The sequence below is a fragment of the Manis javanica genome, chromosome 16 (assembly GCF_040802235.1).
Source record: "Manis javanica isolate MJ-LG chromosome 16, MJ_LKY, whole genome shotgun sequence".
NCBI classification, from domain to species: Eukaryota; Metazoa; Chordata; class Mammalia; order Pholidota; family Manidae; genus Manis; species Manis javanica.
This window is the reverse complement of record NC_133171.1, coordinates 37,454,736-37,474,855: the sequence shown is the minus strand read 5'-3', so window position 1 is coordinate 37,474,855 and position 20,120 is coordinate 37,454,736. Positions and strand designations below refer to the sequence as shown.

The 20,120-nt window shown below is 42.3% G+C and overlaps 1 protein-coding gene across 3 annotated transcripts in view; it reads right to left on the bottom strand.

Annotated features, from left to right (window-relative positions):
• The window catches only part of ELOVL5 (ELOVL fatty acid elongase 5), a 69,188-nt gene extending 50,966 nt beyond the window's left edge, over positions 1-18,222 (bottom strand). The window contains exon 1 of one of the 3 annotated variants that reach the window (XM_017656891.3): positions 18,078-18,222. The gene's annotated coding sequence lies outside the window, so the exon portion shown is untranslated. Of the gene's footprint in view, positions 1-17,252; positions 17,276-17,710; positions 18,026-18,077 lie in introns of those variants that run through there. The other 2 variants (XM_017656892.3, XM_017656893.3) reach the window with 2 other exon arrangements.
• Positions 18,223-20,120: the final 1,898 nt, after the last annotated feature.

Here is a 20,120-nt window from a genome sequence, read left to right as displayed (position 1 = left end):
CTCTTGATGGCACATCCACCCCTGGAGAGCCTTAATCAGGTAAATCCAACTGGCTGAGCTGGCTGTTTTGCTGAGATTCAGGCTGTCAATATGAATTCCTCACAACTTCCTCTCCTTAAAATGTCATGTCACTTTCTATATGCTACAATGTAGATGGACCCGGAAAACACGCAACATGAAAATGCCAGCTACAAAAGGTTATGTACTGTAGGATTCTATTTATATGAAATACCTACAACAGGCAAACCCATGAAAGATAGGTCAGCGGTTGCCCAGAGGCCGTGGGGAGGGGAAGAGACGGAGGAGTGGGCCGAGGAGCAGCACAGGGTCTCTGGGGGCGATGACCGTGCTCTGAATCAGAGGCGTGGAGTACAACACTGTGGAGTAACTAAATACCACTGAACCGTCCACTTTACAACAGCCAATTTTACGTGATTTTTCACTTCAAGAAAAAACTTTAAATACTTTAAGAAAAAGTCTTTCTTTTCTCTCCCAATACAGAGTGGCTTCACTTCCTCTTACTTGCACTCTGGATCCTTTCCTGCCTCTTTCAAGAATTGATTAAACTATTTCTCCCTTCGGCCTTCAATTTCTGCTCTATAGGATCCTTTTCTTCTGCCACCAAATCTGTTCAAGTATCCCCAATATAAAGATCCTTTCTTTAACCTTGTTTTCCCCTTAAATCTCATCAAAACCACCTCAAGATCTCATAAAAAGCAGTCAATGTCAACAGCTTCTACTTTTCCAGCCCCAATATTCCTTCTAGTTCTGTTTCTGGTAATGAAGCAATCTATAGCTAGCGAAACCTACCCTATAAAGGTAATGAAACACTTCTAAAAGTGATGGATAAAATACACAAAACTCTTGGAAATAATGAATGGATGAGCATGTAAAAAATGCTGAGGTCAAGAATGAGACAGGCATGGGTCATCAAAAAGCTGCTGCCAGATACCCTCAGAATTGCAGTCCAGTAAGAGTGACATGAGTCACATGTGCCTATTTAAATGTACATTAATTAAAATTAAGCTAAAAATTCAACTGAATTTTTATTAAGCTAGTTGCACTAGCTATATTTCAGGTGTTCGATACCTTACTTCAGCAGCCAGTGCCCCATGGCTACTGTCATACTGAACAAAACATAGCCCATAAAAAAATCTCAGCATCTACAAAGAGCAGCTCAACATGTACTGGTACCTGATTCAGATATCACAGAACCTGAGGTTATAAACACCTTGAAAGAATTCCCTAGAGTAAAACAAAGGGGAACCAGCAGTATTTACTAGTCACAAAAGCAGAGCTCTATGTGATTGGATATTATACAAAAAAAGCCAGAGAAACCTTGTAATAACAAATGAAATGATATGGGTTAAATAGAACAAGGTGGGGATGTGGGATATGATGCAACAAATTTTGATTAAAGCAAATTCAGTGTTCAGAAATCAATAGTTAAAAAAATGCCTCTCAAACAGGCATGAACAAAAAAGAAATTTGCTATTTTAAAAACTAGCCCAAAGATCAGCCAATTTGAAGGCCCAAATGTTATAATGTATAGATAGCACAGAGAATGAGATAAAAATATAAAATGAACACCTAAAAAGCTATTTATGCTACACTGAGACCTTGATCTCTTCATTTACTCCTATTTTGCTTTGCTTTGGATGCTTATTTTAAAAACTGACTACTGCAGTCCTGCAATACAGCATTTGCATAAGAACTAATAAAGTCAGAAGCCATGAATCTACTCTTAAGTTGTTATATCCTACCTAAGCAGGGCACTCCACAGATACATTTCTTTGATAAAATGGTCAAAACCAATCCTCCTCGTGAAGCTAAAATATGAAGGTGACATTCAGAGATCCTGTGGCATAAATCAAGAAATTTACTCAGGCTGAAGGAAACAGGGCAATAGCTGCTGAAATCAGGGGAAAAAATGTTTTCATAGCTAAGCAGAAGGGTGGTGCTTATTTCAACATACAATAAAATAGGACCTGGTTAGAACAGGGGTTGGTCCTCAAGTAAAGTCCAGATACTTCTGAGGGTCCCCGGGCCTTTTTCAGGGTTCTGTAAGATAAAACTTTTTTTTATAATACTACAAAGAGACTATTTTTCAACTTTTTTCAATCTCAGCTCTCTCATTGTAAAGTGTCCCAGAGATTACATGATGTGATACCATAAAGGACTGAATGCAGAAGAAGAGAGGAGGATCCTGCTGTTTTTCATTAAACTAAATATGCAGTAGGTTAGAGAAAACAGACATTTGACATTTTTGCCAATTTTTTGGGGGGGGAATATATTTTTCATTATATATATATATATATAGTTCATTATATATATATATATTTCATTATAAGTTACCTATTTTACCATGTAGTGGACTAGTTATTTTTAGATGTATCACTAATTATATAATTTTTTTAAAAAAACTTAAAATTAATTTCTAATAAATACCAATAGGTACAATCTGCATAAACAGAAGCTCTGTGAGGTTCTAAATAATGTTTAAAAGTGTAGGCCCTAAGATCAAAAAGTTTGAGAGCTATTGTGTCAAAATTTGTGTACAGATTTCCCCTCTCTATAAGGTTTTATTTCTAAAAGACAAATTTAACTTCTCAATTAAAGGCAAAATGCCAAGTGTACCTCAAAAAGAATGTGTCTTTATACTTGATTTCAGGAGGTAAATTTAACTTGGAGTCCAGTTTAAAAACCACTCAAATACTTGAAATTTGTTAAAACAGTCATTTTGAAAGCAAACTGACAATAGTGAATAAAACTTGTATAATGAACATATTTTAATTTACTCTGTGGAATAATTAAGCTCTTACTGGTTCCCCACTAACTCATCCAATTACATGTAGTAACAACCTCAAACAGGATGAGCTGATTTTCATACTACTATGGGTGCACAAAAACTCTGAAAGTTTGTTTAGCCAAAGCATGGTATCACTGCTCTTCCAAATGAGGACACTCCTCTTGGAAACTCTTCACCAAAAATTAAAATTTTAAGTCAAACTATGAGAAACACAAGTTTCTTGTAGTTCAATCACACTAGGTATTACTGCAAATACAGTAATTCACTCATAAACCACTACACAAACACCAAAGTGTGTGCGGTGCATGTGTGTGAAGACAGAGAGACGAGAACACGAACTCAGAATGAAAGTCAGAAATTCATTTTCCTGACTTCAACTTGCCACAACAAAACACCTGTTAAAACCACACTTTCCATTTGCCTGCTATCCCTCAAGTTACCTGATTTTCACTCAGTTTGCTAAACAGTGCCAGTTCTCAAATGCCCATTTTCAAAAACTTCAAAATGCAGCCTCTTCAGACAGAATGCCATCTTCCACTGCAGGCTGCATCAGTGGCTGGCCGCTGGGCTCACCTCCTTTTCGCTTCTAAGGCGGGGTGTCAGTTGCAGGTATGGCCCTGACACTGAACAGGAATATAATCACCAGAAAGAAAGCAGAGTGCCAGAAGGACGAAAGCTGGTCAGCAGAGAGATGGAGACTGAATGAACATGAATAAAAGAGGGAGAAAATTATATGACACTCCCTTCTCCTCCTAAATAAGAATCTATGAGTGACACTTCACCTTCCAAGCAGGACCCGCGTAGTTTACAACAGTATTTCTCTGAAAGGGAGTAGTGTCAATGAGAGAACAAATCCTGTAGGAAGCTTAATACTTACCTGCTGTAAAGACACATTATGTACTCCCATCTGTTACCAAGAAACTCCATGCTTTTACACCAGAGCTCACAGCATTCACCTTTAGGTCATGGTCAGAGCAGGTATTTGCAGGTTTCTCTCTACAAAACGTTTTCTCCACAAAATATTTTCTCCATTTGCTTTCTTAGTTTGGGAAACTTTACAGAGAAATACCTGTAAGCCAGGTAGACTGTCTCATTAGGGTAAACAACTTGGTTTCAAGAAAGAGAGAAAGAAAAAAATGACTGTTACAGTGGACAGTACAGTTGAAATGTGAATGATGGGCACTGTGGTACAAAATTCACACCTTCTTCCTGTCCTCCCTCTCAATATGGTTTAATCGTGTTACACTCGGTCTATGCTTCCTAGATGTTTTTGGGGGCTTTGTCTTATAAAGATACTGATTTATGTAAATGACAACCAAAAATTTACATACATAAATCTTATTTTAATCAAATCAAACAGCAAAGGGGAGAACAGAAAGTTTAGTTGGTCAAGCTAGAATGAATGGGATTTCTTGTCTCAACCTTCCTTTTCTGAAGAATGAACTATAAATACCTCATTGAGATTAAAGTGATTTTCATGTGTGGTTTATGGAAGTCATTACTTTATTAGTTATACCTCATATCTTTACAGGCTTTAAGAAAATTATACTCAGTATAGCCTCCATTGAAAAATATCTTTTCACTTATAAGCGCAAATTATATTGTGCAAATGTCACCAAGTAGAAAGACAGTAATCAAAGAGATCAAACAGCATCACTAGACAGATAGGAAGGCAATGTGATACCATAGGGAAAAAATCTCCAAAGTCAATACAGTCTATACAGCTGCTAAAACAGTTTCTCTCTCATTTCTCAGAAAATAGGCTATCATTACATCTAGGTTCATTATAAAAACAAAGCAATTCAGAAGCCAAGAACTTTCAGGATGTAACCATGTCTACAGTAAGTGTTCAACAGAAGGCAAACTGATATTTCTTAGAACAGACGTGGAAATACTATTACAAGCAGCATCCACTTCCCTTTTTTAGCACAAGCCAACTTTTGTTTAGGGCTCTATCCTCCGCAATACAGTGGGTGAGATCTGACAATATCAGGACCCAGAGAGGAACATATGGGTGTGAGTGACAGACTGGATAACAAAGAGACCAACCCCCAAAACATCCAGAAAAATAAACCATGTACAACACGATTATACCATGTTCAGAAGGAAGAGAGAAAAGATTAATTAATCCCATACCTCAGTGCCCATGATTAACATTTCAATTGTACTGCCCACTGTAAACACACTCATGATTTTTCTTTTTCTTGCTTTCTTTGGGAAGACGACCAGCAGAACAGGGTAAAATGCGCAAGAGAAGGAGTCTTGCCAATGGGTTTCAGCCCCAAGCAAGTTCACTATGGATTCAATGTCTCATTGAATGAGACAAGTTCACCATAGTGAACTTGCTTGGGGCTGAAACCCATTGGAAAGACTAAAAAATGACAATGGAACATTCTTGGAGTGAAAGAGTTTATACCCAACTTTATTCCCACAGTGGCAGGTGAATGAATCACTAGAATCCCGTCCACTCAGAACAAGTCTGCGTGCAGCAAGCTGTCTCTGCCTCTGGGCCTCTGTCCATGCAGCTGTCTCAGTCTTCGTCCTCGGCGCTGCCACCACTCTCTGCTCTCCTGCAGCTGTGCAGCCATGCCATTGTTGTCGCCCAGAGCCCTGGGCAAAGCTCTTTATATAAAGTCAATAACAACGTATTGCCTACATGTGTAGTGAGCAAGCCGACCAGGGCCAGGTGAGAATCCTGGCCATAGGAACCTTCACTTTATCCACAGAGAACTATGTTGTTACTTCAATATATTAATTATTTAGTATTAACTTATTTTCATTTATTAATAATAAACATTAAGGGTATATAGAATTCAAATGGCAGCAGAAATGATTTAGGTAAAACACTAGGAAAATCTTAACTTTAAGGAATGTGACATACTGTATTTTTAAAAAGGATTGCTGAGTCTCTTACTGGAGAAATTTAAATAAAGAATACAGATAAATCATGACCAATGAAATACACCCTTCCTTCTGCTGTCTCTCCACCTTACGTAAGTGTGGTGCTCCTGAACCTCAAGCACAGTAAGTCAAACCAAGTTCATCACTCTTCCCTCACAACCTCCTCTCTGCCTTCTGACTCCCTTACTCTGTTGCTGGCCCTACAAGCTCCCCAGGAATGAAGCCCAGAAGGCATGCTCCATCCCTTGCCCTCACTGGATTCCTGGCCACCCAGGGTTTGGGTCTGCACTATTTCCACCACTTCCACCCCCCTGTCCAGTCTAATCTTCATCCTCTTTGCCTGAACAGTCTTCTACAGGCTCCTTGACCTCCAGAACCTCCTCCTATCCAATCCATTTAATAATCTGCCACATTGATCTTATAAAGCTCAGCTCTCATTCACTAGGCAAACAAACCCTGACCACTGCATTAGTTTCCTCTGGCTGCTTAACAAGTTACAACATACTTAGTGGCTTCAAACAACAGTTATCTTACATTTCAGGACATGAGAAGTCCCAAACAAGTCTGACTGGACTAAAATCAAGGTGTCAGCATGGCTTCATTCCTTTTCGAGGCTCTGCCAGAGAATCCTTTTCCTTGCCTTTCCATCTTCTAGAGACTGCCTCCATTTCTTGGTTCATGGTCCCTTCGTCCATCTCCAAAGCCAGCAAATGGGGCCCCGTTGCCTCATGCATCACCTCTCCAGTCAGTTCTCTTCTTTCTCCCACATTGAAGGGTGCTTGTACTACACTGAGCCCATCTAGACAACCTAGGTTACTCTCCCTGTTTTAGTCAGCTGATTAGCAACCTTAATTCATCTGCAATCTTAATTCCCCAGGACTGTAACTGCATATTCACAGGTACTAGAGATTAGAGACATGGATGTCTTCGGGAGGCCCTTATCCTGCCGACAACAAACGCCCCGGTGCAGGGCACCAAGACATGGAGAAGTTAAACAAAATGCCAACTTTGCTGTCAAAAAGCTGGCCCTGATACCAAGCATTAACTGGCTACCTGTTGCTTAAAGAATTAAATCTAAATCATTTAATCTTATGCTAAAGCCTTCCATGACTTCAAAACACTTCTGCAGTATTATCTTAAACTACTTCCTTGAAGGACCCTAGTACAGTGCTAGCACTGTAGAATTTAAGAGCATCAAACATAGCTGGGCTTCTCCACACCCAGTCTCACATCATTTGCTTTACGTGGCAGACCCTCTACATTCTCCTGTTCGAATTGCACTCATCTTTTTAGGACCAGTCCAATGGCATCTGCCTTCTCTGAATGCCCCCAAATGCCTTGCACTCCAAAATCGACACATTCAGCAGTGACATTCTACAGCTAGCTGTGTGACGCTGGGCAAGCCATTAAACCTCTCAACCTTGGTTTTATCAAAAGTGAAAAAGTAGACAAAATAATTTCTGAATTCTTTCCCTGTTCTTAAGCTCTATTAAGTTTAAATTGTTACAATTTGTATCCACTTTGCTGAATCCTCAAAGCCACTGTTTTAGTCATGTCTCAACAGGATTAATGCACTCTCAGATTATCCCTGCCTCTAGTCTTGTGTTGTTCCCCACCCTCCAAAAAGCATCTCTCTCGATTACTTACCTCCTTGAAATTAGTTAAAGGCTCTTAGGGAAATGTCCAAACTCCTGAATGTGGCCCCCAGAACCCATATGATCCGGCCCCTGCTTGTTCCTTTGGTTTTCCTTCCTTCCTTTCAGCTCCATCCCCCAGCTACCAGTCCCTCTCCCACAGAGCCTCTGCTTGAATACTCCGCCTACTGCCTCCTTACACCAGAATCCTGCTTATTCTTCAGGCAGCCCATCCTGACCCTCCCAGTTATGATTTAGATGGACTTTCTGTTTGCTCCTGGAGGATCCTACACTATAGTCTCATAGTCCTCTCCTCACTGTAGTGTTCATTTGTCGGTGTTCTTAACCAGACTCTAAATTCCATGTGGGCAGGACTGTCAATCTCATCCACCACATATGGCAGAGTGGTGCTAACTGTCTAAACTGTATATTGAGTAGCTGGACTTTAAGTTGCCTATGGCCACCCAGAATGAAAATGAGATTTTTCCAGCCTCTTCTTGCAGCTTCATGTGGCCACATGCTTAAGTTCTGGCCAAGGAGACAACCAAAATTGTATAGGGCAGTTTCTGGGAAATTCTAAGAGAAAGCACGAATGACTCATCTGCCCTTTGTCTCTTCCTCCATCCTGTAGCCTGGAAGATGAGGGTCACAATCGAAGTCTGATGCACAATGAGCTGTAAGGAGCCTACAGAAGGGCTAAACCAGCCCTGGACTGTGTCCCCGGCCTTTTAGCGGAGACACAGACTTCCACCTGGTTTTGAGATCCCATTGTGGGAACCCCTGTCATTTGGGAATCTGTCACTTATAGCCAAACCTAACTGCAATATATGTGGTCACATTAGCAGTATCAGTAATTGTGATGATTCAAGTACATACCTCAATTCTACTGGAAGCAGAAGACTCTCTTTGCCAATGGGTGTACTGTATGTAGGACCCATGCTACTTAGCAGACAGCAGAACAAGCATCAATGGTGAGTGTGAATGATCAATGAGTTAGTCCCCAGGTGGCCACTGAAGCAGACAAGTTCTGTCCAACCTAGATGGTCTGCTCCAACCTGGACTCCATGTTGTGGCCAGCCAAAATAAGGTTTAAAAAGCATGTCAGTTTCCACTATTATTTTATAAGGACGGGCCTGAAGAGGGAATAAATGAAGGTTTTGGGGTGGAGTAATATGACCCTGTTAACATGTCAGAAGACCATTGTGACAATAGAGTGGGGACCAGAAAACGAGAGACAAAAAAAGGAGCAAGGAAGAAACTGTAGTTATACAGAAGGGCTGATACGCTATGAGGGCTGGAAAATGGAAAAAGGAGGAGCTGCAGAGAGGGACAGAAAGGAACCTGACTGGACCATACTTGGTGACTGACAGTTAAGAGGACATGAGGTTAAGTATGTAGTTGATAAGAGACAGTAAGGACCCAAACACTACTGCCACCTTGATGGCTTGGGAAAACTGGTGGACGTTGGTGGTGACCCTGACTATGATGGCCAGAAAGAGGCACACAGGTGAACCTAGCTAATGAGAAGTTAGGAGTCTGGAACTCAGAAGAAAGACATGGATTAGAAATAAATATCTGAGATGGACAATGGGTGGTGGGCTGGATGCTTGAATTCATGGGCAAGTACATCGCCCATTGAGATTAGCCTTCCAACAGTACTTTGCAAGTCTTCAGCTAAATCCTGAATTTTGGGAAGCCTTTTAAAATATACCAGTCCCATTTCTCAAAAAGATGATAGACTCAAGCATGCAGCTCTGTCCCAGGGCTCAATGAAAAACAACTACCTCACTGTGCATGGTACTCACAGCCACTTTTCTTTGGGGTCACTGAGCCTATTCCTAGCCTAGTACTTCTTGAAAGTAAACAAAAAGGAGCTGCTCTGAAAATGAAGTAAGAACAGTAATTAGAGCATTCTCCTGTGGACATGGAATTCCTGAGATACTCTTTAAGGGGATCTTTGGAGAAGCCCTGACCTGTTTCACAGGGCAACCACGTTTGTGGCTGAAGCACACTGTGGAGAAGACAACCCATGGCCAGGGCAGATCATGGACATCAAAATCTTTTGCATGCCTTTAAATGGTTCCCTTAAAGGTTGGGCTTAAAGAGGCTAAACTGTACTTCAAATCTATCCCTAACATCTAAATTAAACTGTAACTACAAATAGCTGCGAGACAAACATTTAAGAGGCCTGTAAGCAACATATTCTGCTATGGGCAGCTATTTAAAATTCTTATCTGATTGCAGTCTTTTAACTGATGTGATTACTTGAATATTCAAAATAAATTATCATGTTCTCCAAGCTAATTTGTACAGAATATACAAAGGTATTGTTACAGCCTCAGCTGAAATTAAAAAGAGGATGGAGAAACATAATTAACAAGAATAAGTTATGCAGCCCCCTCCAAGAGAAGATGTCTTAAAAGATTTAATTCAAACAGGTGTACCATTAATAAGGCATGTGACACAAAAACACATCTGTTCTTTTAAGAATCTCAACACCCACATTTTATAAATGTTGTTTGGGTGTGGAGGAGAATACGGAGAGGGAAAGGCAAAATTAAAATGTGTTTTTTTTTTTTTTAAAAAAAGGTTGCTACAATGAGGCATTTTTAAAAGCAAACAATCTTACAGGGTATCATTCTAAGTGAAATAAGCCAGGCAGAGAAAGACAGGTACCATATGATTTCACTTATATGTGGAATCTAAAAACAAAACAAAAGAAAATAAAGCCGCAACAGATTCATAGACACAGAAGCAATGGGTGGTTACCAAGGGGTAGGGGCTGGGTTGGGTAGGCAAAACAGCTGAACGGGATAAAGAGGCACAAAATTTCAATCACAATATAAATTAGTCAGGAGGATGAAAGCACAGTGTAGAGAATACAGTCAATAGTACTGTAACATATTTCCATGTTGACAGATAGTAACTATACTAGGTGGGGTGAGCATTTAATGTAGGTAACTGTCATATCATTATTGTTGTATACTTGAAACCAATATAATTTTGTATATCAACTATACTTCAATAAAAAAAATCAAAAAAATTTTTAACTTTCATATCATTAAAAAAAATAAAGCAAGCAATCTAGTAATCATTTATTCATCTCTGTGTGAAGTGTGTCTAAAGCCAACAGTTGTTTTATTACCTGGTCACATTCCATGGTAAGGTAAGCCATTCTGTTAATTTTGTAATTTTCTTACTTAAGGAATTATGGTACTCATGGCCATCAAAATGTTGTCACACCTAGTGACCCCACACAGAGAAAGAAAATGAGTTCTAAAAGAGCCTAATAATCTCAAGAGAACTGAAGGTGGTGGGAAATATGTCTACCTTCATCCTGAACAAGCAGCTCTTTGCAGGGCCTGTGTCAGAATGACCTCGTAGATGTTTTCAAAATACACATGACTAACACCTCCAGCCCAGGGAAACCAGACATTCTGGAGACAGAGGCTCCCTAGAGGATTTGGGTGTCCTTCCCTCCCACCCACACCTCTCAGATCTTATACACCTTGTAAATCAAACCCAGGTACAGCTGAGCCAGGTAAGGAAACTGATGCTGGATGCCCTTCATCTGTCACACTAGGCTAGCCAATTGGCAATTGGGCTTTTGAATACTGGCTTCTTACGACAATAATTATAGAGCTATTTTGTGTTTGTACTTCTGATTACACCAAAAGAGGAGGCTTAAGTGCAGAATATCTAAAAAAGGAGTCAGAGAAGAAAAAGGACTGATTATAAATATTCCCCTTTTATCTTTCTCTAACTTGTTACTATCCAAAGTCCTATATTGGTTATACACTCTACCTCCCAGAATGTAAGGACGAATGAGAAACTCAATTTTGTTTTCTCAGTTCTGCATCTAGAGCTGCAAATCCAAAAATTATTTATTAGGTCTAATAGGGGTGCAGCCTAACAGGGTGGCTGAAAGCAGACTGCAGCCAGCTTGCCTGGGTTTGAATCCCAGCTCTGCCATCTACAGACTGTGGGGCCTTGAACAAGTCATTTAATCTTTCTGTGTCTTAGTTTACTCCACTGTAAAACTGGGTACATACTTCATGGGGTTTTGTAAGGCAAAAATGAATGAATATACACAGAGTACTTTAGACAAGTACCTGGTATGTGGTATGGAGCAACTATATTCAGTACCCACCATCAGCCTCATTCTTTTCTTAAGTTGCAAAGTACTCCATTGCCCCACTGTAATTTATTCTTCTGAAACACATTTACTCTACTGAATCTTTCAACTGTTTGCTATTATAAATAATGCTTCAGTGAACATCCCATACAAGAGGAAATTAAGTCAGCCGCTACTAAACCTGCATGTGTCATACTGATGGCTTGAACACCTTCCAAAGCAGGCACAGGAATTATCACCTCCAAATTACACACAGGAGTTGCAAAGAGGTGGGATGACTTATCCGCCAGAGCCTACACAGCCACAAGTGGGTGGCAGAGCTGGAACCCCGTCCAGATGTGTATGTGGCTGCTAACTTGGAAGGCATCTTCTTCCATCCGCTTCCTACAGCTTTGCTTACTTAAAAAAAGCATAGTAGATGCTCTTATAAATGAACCTCAGAGCCAGAGTAGAGATAAATATACAGAAGTTCTGTAAGAAGTAGACTCAAATTTTCAGTGATACATATCCGCTCACCAATAGGGCAGATAGAGGTGTCAATAACTTCTATAAATATTAAAATTTATTTCTTCTGCCAAAGACTGGAGCACCTGAACACTACCCCTGGGGACACTGTGAAACGTCGAGGGAAGCAAATGAACAATTACTGCATTTGCTACCATGAGACCTATTCTTTGGGGAAAGAGAAATTCACGGCAATTACTTTGTAGAGCATCTGCTGTGTTAAGACAAAAGGGGAACAGGTACTCTGGAGTTCAGAATAACTCATGTAAAGTAAAGACCTGATTGGCTCTTCTCCAACTTTCATTTCTTGGGCTTTAATCTCTTCTGTAAGAAAGAGACTTGTAAGACTTGTAAGAAATTCATTTTGACAGGATAAAATTGTTGACAATGAGGAAAGAAAAAGGCAAGAGTAAAACTTACTAGAGATGGAACCTGTGAAGAGCACATGCTGGTGGGAAGGTGCTCACCCAGAATAAGGATTTTCATTAGAAACTGGAGGTAAGTTTCAAGAAAATGATTATTCTCCTAACTAGAGAAAGCAGTGGCAGACAGTACCAGTACTGAAAATCTTACAACAAATGAACTACTCCCTAAACCCCAGTCTGCAAGAAGACGTCACATGAAAGGTACAAAAAAAGTCTAACTCAAGGTACAAGGAATCAAAGACATTACAGATGGACTTCAAACAGAAGGAGGGGGGTGGTTAGGTAGGAATTTAGTCTTTCTGACCACCCACCAAGTGTGAGTATTTTAAATACAGGGACCACACAATTCTAAAAGCAAATGCATACAAGTCAAATAAAAATGTTCCCATGGAAGAAACATGCTAGCGGGAGCCCAGTAGGAACCAGTCTGGTAATAACATTTAAGGGCTAAAATCAGGTAGGGGTATGTGTGTGGGGGGGAAAAATTAGGTCAGGTTACTTTGCTAAACTTTGAAGGTCAGAACATTTCCAGCAGTATGTTTAAACTGTTAGATAAAACTGTATTTTCCAACACTGATTCTGACATCTCCCTTTCTAAGACCTAAATGAGTTCAACCTCCATTCTCTATCCCTAGTCAAACAGAAACAAAAGTGAAAATAGAGAAATTGAGTTCTGAAAGGGATTTGCCATCTTAATCTTTTGTTTTTTATAGAAAAAGAGACCAACGCCCAGAGTTAATATTCTTAGTTGGTGGCAAGTTAGAACAACAAAGCATGGCAGCCAGGTTCTATAGAAGGATGAGGCACATTAAACTATGCCTTCCAACCTTCTCAAATTACTTGTAACAAACAAACACGTATGTGCTTTACTGTAATGCTGTATCAGGAGGCAACCACTTACTATGTGAGGTGCAGTAACCCAGCTGATGAAGGGCCCAGAAGCCTTGGTGCTTACTCTGGGCTTTGCCAGCAACCGGCTGCATGAGCTTTAGCAATACTGGGATTTTCCTTTTCTTACCAATGATACTTTCATTAAAAGGTGGGAAGCATCCTTATTTCAGTAGTATTAAAATGTGGGAAAACGCTTGCAGTGATTTTAAGATGCCACTGATTATAAGCTGAAGCTTTACCCAGGTATGTTAAAATGTGAACAGTTGTGCCTAAGAAGTGATGAAATGGGGTGGAAACATGTACTTGCAAAAGGACAACAGAAAAGGTGGCTAACAGAGTCTGGCTGCAAAGAGAAGGAATTGGGACTCAAGGGAAGAGATGGTTTGTTCAGCTATGTAACTGAGCTGTTAGGATATTCCCACTTGATTACAAAGCTTCCTCTCTCTCCCTTTATAATCCAGTATTTCTTCTTTCTACCATCCAGTTCCTAAGAGTGTTCTCCCTCTTGATGGCCCTGGAATCCGACTGGTCTCCAAGTCACACCGATGGTATCCTAGAGGCAGTCTCATACAATCAGTTCTCTCCAGTCTCTGCTCTGGCTATGGTTCCAGGTGGGACCTTATCACACTGTCCTGGCCTCTTCTAACAGCCTCCCATCCCATCTCCACATTCCTAGCATCTGTCCACACCTATCCGTCCTATACAATCTGACATGGCTCATATTCCTGGAGCACAGCATTCATAATGCCCTCCTTCTAATTCGAAAGCTTCAGTGGTGCGCTGGCACCAAACACCTCAGGGGGGAGAGCAGGCTAAGGGGCTCAAGACAACCTCAGCTGTAACACTTGGGGCCTTGGCCAAGTGTTCAAATGCTGAGCCTCCATTTACTCACCTATAAAACAAGAATGCTCATAGTACCAATTAATAGTAATTGAGATAATCCATGTTAAGTGCTCCGTGCTGGGTCTGACACATAATAGATCAATAAAAGTTAGCCATTGTTATTATCTCCAATAACTTGCCTTTCTAACCTTTTCTCCCATTTATGCCCTATTAGTTTCAGGCAACTAACTGGCAACTTGCTTTTTGCCCAGTGATTCCACACTTGCCTGGTCTTCCAACCGCCTCTCTCCTAGAATGCCAGTCCTATCTCTGGCCTATCAATAAAAGTCCTCTATGATAGGTAAGGTTAGATTCAAATACATATTCATTTCTATTTAGTTTAATATGGTCATCTCTTTAGAACTGACATACTTGGAGGCCCTTACAGCCCTCGGAGGCCTTACACTTCTCCCATGTCTACACCGGCTGTCCCTTAAGGTATAGTAGTAGCAGGTTGGTGGGGTGAGATTTAAACCCACTTCATCAGTTCTGGGGTAGGCCCCAGGTTATCATATTTCCATTGTTCCTGTTATTACTTCAAGTAGCCAGGGCCTAAGTTTTAATCACCTCAAGGCTAAGGACCCTCTCAGGAAGGTGGTGGGTAAGAAAGTTCCCATAGGAGAATATGGTAATGGGAGTCAAGATTGCTGCTGGCAATCATCTCACGCAAAGTCAGTCTGTGGATACAACCAACATCTGAGAGGACTTCAAAGAACAGCAAAAGTTCTACCCTCAGGACTTTTCAGTCAGGTGGTCATTTAAGCCCATCTGAGGGGGTTTCATGTCTTGCACTGAAAGCATCCTAACCAATTCAGCAGTGCTAGGCACTGAGAAGTCAAACATGGAGAGCTCCGCTAAAAGCTTTCCTAGGTGGTTAGACAATTCCCCCTGAAATCTCGATTGTCCTCCTGCTTCTAGAAGTGAGTATCAATCCTTGGGTATCTTATTTCCAAACCTGGATTAAACAATCAAGGCAAAACTGCTTATCTTTTACCTGCTTCTGACCCCCCTTTAGTGCAAGGTGTAAAGTTAAGGGTGTAAAAGGATAAGAGAGTAAGCTAATTCAGGAAGCCCTTTGGAGTCAGGAACTGTGTCATGAGACTCTGTATACAATCTGTCCCCGCAACACACACACACACACACACACACACACTAGACTCAACTGCTAAATCAGTGAATAAAATGAATAATGTATGAGCTAAAAGGAAGGGAATAGATTTTAGCCAGATTTGAGAGGACAAACTGTTCATCTTGAATGGCTGAAAGATGGACCTTTAAACATGAAGTTAGATTTTTAGTTACAGAGTAACAGAGTTAAATAAATGGCACATGGCCCACTGAACAAATCCTAGGAGTACAAAGAAAAAGGAGCAAGTATAAAGTAGGAGACAGAGCTATGTGAATTTAGAAGTGTCACTTGGTATGGCTAAGCATTAGTTCTCAATTCTTTAAAAAAGAGGTAGAGGATACTTCTCACAGGGATGTTATAACAATTATATAGAAAACACGCATTAATAGGAAAGTGCTCATATCAGTAACACCTGAAACTGAATGTATGCAAAGAAACATTTATGGACAACTAATGGAAAGATTATCCTATCAGTAACAGCAGACTTGGTAGGCACTCAGGACAAAATAATTTCAAAATTTCTTAAGGGAGAGGAAGGATGTGGCTGAATAAGAAAGAAGGAAACCCACCAGCTGCACTCTCTACTATCTACATAGACATCAAAGGTACCCTAAAAAAAGGCGAACAGTTTTGCCTTGATTGCACAATTCAAGTTGGAAATAAGGCACCCAAGGATTGATACCTCTAAAAGCAGGAAAATCAACATGCTGAAAGCAAAAGAGGTAGTGAGAAACATACTTGCAAACACCAAACATCCCAAAACATCTGACTTAATAGGGATACTGTTATTGGTGTCTGTGAAAACCTAGTTTTTAATATTTTCCCCATTATTTGAGATTCTCAAGTTTTATTCCTGGCCACAGCCCCTAAACCTCACTTCCCCTTCTCTAAGAGGAAAAACAAATGAAGGAAACACTTATCAAACCACTACTTGGAAGACCCTTTGTTGGACTCTTTCATTTGTATCTCTTGAAATCCGTATTAATGATTCTGCAACTGGAAACCCCTGCATACAGAGAAATTGAATCAAACGGGGTGAGGGCAGGGTCTGAGAATTTTAGTATACTTTCTACTTTCACTTTTCAGCAGTTCTATTCTATATTCTGTAAAATCAACAGCATTCCCCTTTTGTCTTCAGTCAGAAATGTAAGAGGAAAAAAAAGGAAAAGAGAAAGAAAGAAACAGTACAGAAAAGGCTCCTGGCAATGAGAAGTTATAAGTGTGGTAAGAATCTAAAAGGGACATGAGCGGCATTTCCCTTTCAAGTACAGAGATATCCGGGAAAAACCCAGGCAGCATCTGAACTGACAAAAAAAGTGATCCACTTGTCCCCAAATCGCTAATAAAAAGTTAAAGTGTTCGTCCACAGCTACCGAATGCAAAACCGGCTGCGTTTGCATCTGCAGATTCTGCACCATATGCTGGTGGCTGAGACGGGCATGCAAAACAAGTGCAAACTAACAGGTTATATCTATCAAGTGGTTAGAAAAACCAATTACAAAACCTAACAAGCAACATTAGCTCTTCCGTACAACCCAATAAAGCACTTCCTGCCCCGGGTTCCGCTCTTAAAGAATTAAGGCTGCTAGCTCCTCACAGTTCCCCTGCCAGCAGCATCCCTCGGTTCCTCAGGCTAGCGAGTAAGTCAGGCACTGGATTCTTCCATACAGGATTCCACACAACAAAACCCCAAAGTTAGCCGAATGCATTCTCCAAATTTGCAATGAAAAAGCGGAGAGATGAGCTCAACTATACAACCCTAGGAAGGGGAAACCAACATCCTTAAAGGACAAGAGCACGGATCTGTTGCAAGACAGTTTGAAAGAACAACAACTGCTCCGGGCAGGACTCCTTCCACCCCGAGGCAGGCTGGCCGGCGGACTCGGGGGGTGGGGGTCGGGGTGGGGCGAGCCTTAACGGCGTGGAAACTGTAAAAAAGTACCTTTCCTTACAACGCGCAGCAGGGCTTCCTTGCGCCCCGGGCCGCTGCCGCGCCTTCCCCGCGGGCTGACCCCAGAGGGCTGCCGAGGTCCCTCTCCAGTCCCCGCCCTTCGGCCTCATCCCTCCCCGCGTGCCGCGGGCTGCAGTTATCTGGTTTTAATAAAAACTGAAGTGGTCCCGGGCTAGCAGGCTTCCCTCCGGGGGCAGAGGCGGGGCTTGGAGGCGGGGAGAGAAAATAGAACAGACCGGAGGGTCCCGCACCCTCGGCTTTGCCGGATCCGCGAGTTCGGCGAGGGGCGAGGGAGGGCACGTCCTGGCCCCCAGTGTCGCTCCAACTGGCCACCCCGCACAGGCTCTCGGGACTCACGAGACGTTATTCTCCCTAAAGACGGGGCTCGCTCTCTGAGGGCGCCCCCTGGACCTCCCACCCGCGGGGTCACCCCGACAGGGCAGTCGGACCTGAGCTCACAAACCCATCCGTCTGCCTCCGGTCCGGGCTCGGCGTGCGGTCCCGCGGCGCCTGTCAGCGAGTAAAACTGCCTGCCTGCGGCTTCCACACGCGAACCGGCGCCAGAGCATCAAGGTGAAAGCTGCCGAGCGAGCCGCCTCGCGCCCGCACAGCTGTCCCCGCCCCGGCCAGTCGGGCCCGGGGAGCCGGCCGGGCTTCTCCGCCAGGCGGAGCGCGGGCCGCGCCGGCAGCTCCTCGGTGGCCCCGGGCGCGGGTCCTAACGGCGGCTCGCAGCCCTCGCTAGCCGGCCGCGCACTCCCGCGGGTGTCATGGCCGAGCGGCGGCCCCAGACGAAGTTTCCCGGAGCTGACGACCTACCTCCCAGCCGGAGGGGCAGCAGCAGCAGCTTTGGGAGGCGGCGAGACGGAAGCCAGAGGACCCGCGGCCAGCCCGAGCCCAGGACGATGTGAGAAGGCGGCGCCGGCAGCCAGGAACCGCCGCGCTGGGAAGGGGAAGGCGCGGGGTATCTACAATCGGAACGTGGGCTGACCGTGACGTCACAATGGCGCGGCCAGCCAATCCCGGCCCGAAGGATGAGTCAAGCGCTATGATGTCATGCGGCTCGGGAGCCAATCGCGAGACAATAGAACTTTCGTGATTGTAAATTGCAGAATCCGATGAGGTGGGGAGGCGAGGCAGGGGTTGGTTCCCTCGGGTTCACGTGTCTCTGGGCAAGTTTATCCCTTTTCTTCCTAATAAGCCTGCGTGAAATGGAGAGCTTGCGCAATAGCGGCAGTGAAGTTCCTGACGCCCTGAACTCTGACCCTGGATGCCAGGCACTGCTGGGGTGTGCGACCGCGTCGGGACGGCAGGAGCCCACTCTGGTAGGCGTCTCCTCTACGGTTCTGAAAGGGGTCTAGGTCTCCTTGATTCTAGATGAAAGGGTTAAATGTGTACGGAGACCACTGGAGCGAAGGTTTTTGGTCGAACAGGATAAGACAACAAAAAAGCCCTCTGTATGTTAAGCCAGTCAGAGAAGGACAAATATTGGATGATATCACTTACACGTGGGATCCTAAAGAATAAAGCAAATGAACAAATGAAGATTCATATACGCAGAGACCAGACTGGTGGTTGCTATAGGGGAGGGGGTGGGAGGGACAAAATAGGTAGAGGGGTTCAACAGGTACAAGCTTCCAATTATAAAATTAGTCGCAGGACTGTAAGTTACAGCATAGGGAATATGGTCAATATCTTTGTATGTTGACAGATGATAACTATATTTATCAGTGGTGAGCACTTAATAATGTATATAATTGTCCAATTATATGATAATATAATCTTGAATATCAACTGTATTTCAATTAAAAAAAACATTCAAAACTGATGTTATAGTTTAATTCCCTAATGGTAGATTTACCATGATTTTTCTTAGAGATTCTGATTTTTTTCTGAGAGGTCACTGCTAACTACATTAAGCTAGAAATTATTACAGAGGCTTTTAACAGAACAGCCTGGTGGAGTAAGTGACGTCTTTTCAGCTAGACAAATATAAGCACTTGAGACAATGCTTTGTGCTGAGCGCACAAATAGAAGTTCTTTTATGTTTTTCATTGATACTTGGATAATTTAAGGCCTCAGTCATCCTAGTATCCTACACTTACCCTGTATCACCACCCAGAAATTAAGCCCTTTTCCTGTGCCTTCTGGCTGTATTTTTACTAATCCATGTCTATGGATGCAACATAGTCAACCATTTAATACATGCAAATGTATTCTTTTACATATTTACAATGTAATGTTTTTCATGTGCCAGCTGTGTTCTAGGCACTAGGCCATCGCAGTAGGAATACTATATACAAAGTAGGTAATTTAAATATACACAAATAATTGAGATTTTTAACAGTCAATTGCCATTCAACTTCACAAACACTGAGTTGAGTTTGTCAGATACAATGCTAGGTGTTAGGAATAAAAAATTTCAAGGTTCCCTTGGGCCTATAAAATGATACAGTCCGGAAAGAACTACCATGCAAAGTGGTAAATGCTGCAATGGAAACCAAGACACACAGATCTACTAAGAACTTCCTGTCAATGGGCATGTGAAAATCATATGTTGGAAGCGTAGAAGGTTTTGGTAAAGGTATCTTTATTTGGTATTCCACCAGTAGCCTAAGGCCAGAGCTGGTCACCTCTGCAACCCTACAGTATAAACCAACTACCTAGACCACGTTCTCATTTTTCCCCCCGCCAGAGACTTAGGCGTCCCAATACAATATGATTTAAGGGTAATCTCCTATCCCAGCACGTACAATTCATCTTACATCCTACAGTGTAAACCTGCTATCATGACTACAATATGCTCCACATTGCAGCACATTCACGTTCATGGATAAAGGTCCAAGAAAAGCAGTAGAACTG